This window comes from Notothenia rossii, assembly GCF_949606895.1.
Source record: "Notothenia rossii genome assembly, chromosome: 6".
Lineage (NCBI taxonomy): Eukaryota > Metazoa > Chordata > Actinopteri > Perciformes > Nototheniidae > Notothenia > Notothenia rossii.
Genome location: NC_136909.1, coordinates 18511938 through 18514437, shown reverse-complemented (window position 1 = coordinate 18514437; position 2500 = coordinate 18511938).

The window sequence follows — 2500 nt, the reverse complement described above, 5'->3', positions numbered from 1 at the left end:
TCTCTCATTTCCTCTTCAGCTCCCTGTTTTTCTTTCTTCCTCTTCTTCCATACTGGGGCAACAGTCAGCTCTCCTCCTGTAGAAACACCCGGAAACAGGAAGATGGGATTTAGTAAAGGGGGAATACAAGCGAGGGTGAGATCCAGCTGGGAAAAGGCTGAGTTTCGAAGTAAAGATACTTGGGTTTATGATAGAATAAAGAACCCTTTGTGACTATAACTTTTCTTATTCCCCCACAATGGATGTTTAAAGAACTGATGAAATTCCAGCATGTCTTTCTGTAGTTTCCCTGAAAAACAAGTGTAACCTTTGCTAAAATAAATAATAATAAACAGTCACTAATGTAAGTCTCAACCTGCATCACATACATTATACAAACAAACTACACTTTACACACTCCGCTTTAAAGGTCTTAAATGAACAGTCTCAGTTTTCGCAGTGGTTGTCTCATTTATAATCCCTTTGACCAAAATGTGTTTATCGTCACACCTGATTAACCTTCAATCCCCTCTCAGCTCCTTCCCCTCTCTGGCAAAAACAGCCAGCATTGCCCTCAGGGCTGCAACTCCCTGCTGCTTTACGTTTAGTGTCAACATTTGTGAAGCTGAGGAGACTTTAATGCTATACAAAGTTCACGGGTTGTTATCGGCAGAGAAAGGCTGGCAGAATCAGTCAACCAGACGGTGTTTGTGCATTTGCCTTTTACTATTACTGTTACAGTAAAGGAAATAGGATATCAATTATAATTTAACAACTCAAGTTCATTTTAATATGAACAGAAAATAACTGTTGAATTTAAATTCCCTTTGTAGCTAGTGGCCTTCTCCTCATATTTAAATAGGTACAGTCCAATCCTTTAAACTTTAGTAGTCTACAGGTTTCTTCGGTGTTGTTTTTCCTGCCTCTTCGACCTGTGTTGGGGGGAAGGGATACTGGTGACAGACAGATCACCTGTTACAGAGCTGCTGTTTGACTCATAAAGGACAAACAGACTCTTTGCAGGGCTCCTTAGCCTTTTACCACGCCAACCGTTGGGTGAATTCAGTCTAATGCTGATAGCCACAAGTCATTTTAGTGTATCAGCGAATAAAAGAACAACACACTCTGTGCTGTATATGCACAGTGCTGCACCGATAAGTAAAGTCATCAGGACAGACTGGAACAGAAGGCAAAAACACGCAGACACATGATTTGATTAGATTGATTTCTCCATAAACAGGAGTCATTTTGAACCACAAGGCATTTAATCACTTCTCTGCATGATATGATTCCTATATCATAATCCCTATAATTCTCATGATTATGCCATGTTCTGATTCCCTTTGTGGTAGAGTATATAAACCATAAGAACACATTCATTGAAAGGCATTACACATATTGTACTATATAGCACAGCTTAAAGGTCACCTATTATGCAAAATCCACTTTTTCACATCTTTTATGCATAAAAATGTGTCCTCTGTGTAATGAGATTCTGAAAGTTTCAGGTAAAAATATTCCCTCGCTTTTTGTCCTGATCCATTTATATAAAAACCTGTCTGATCAGATTTTGGCCACTTTATGATGTCATACATTTTTGGCTTGTGTAACCATCAGCCAATCACCAACCAAGGTAACCCCCGCCACCTTATCACCTGAATCTCCTCCTAGAGCACCATTGTGTTCTTTGTAACCAAATATCTCTCAGAGGGGCGTGGGGAGTGGCTCCTTATTTTCATCTAAAGTGAAAGACAGAGAATCAGCACTTTTGAAACAGGGCTGAAACAGAGGGGATTATGGGATGCTACAATGCATGATCTGTTTGGTATTTCGCACCAAACACTTCAGAGTCATGTTTTGTATATATCTGAGACCTATTATATTTTGATGAAAAACAGTATAATAGGGGACCTTTAACATACTTTGAAGTGTGTATTCAAATATTGCCTGTGCCCAGAGGTCACATCATTTTTACAAATCCTTATAAGCTCCTCCTTAAAAAGGTATGTTCATCCAACTTTTAAAATAATAAAATCCCCAAGTGGTACGTTGGTGTATATTTTTAAAGAATTGATCCAGCTGCTATTTCTTTGGTAGAATGCAGTTCACACCAATTCACACCAGGTCATTTCCCTGGCTAGTCGGGGTCGGGACACTACATTTAAAAAACATATCCCATTTTTCTTAAATAATATTTCTACCAAATAATTTTGGGTCAGACTACACGAAACATGGGCAAAATAAGTAATCTACATGGCAGATCATTTGAGTCAGATGCATCTTGCAGTTTGTTTTGATGCCCCTCGAGGCTTCGATGACCCCCCTCACCTCTCTGTTCTTGGATCCCTCGTAGCTGCTGCTCAGTTTAGCCAAATGAAACTGATATCGCCCCACTCTCCTTGCTCACATAACAAGATCAACATGTACACAGGCATAGCCATGCTTACATATCTGACTGTGAGGCGTTGACCTTTCTCCACTCGTGCATGCACACATATTTAGACACAGATGACGAAAACAA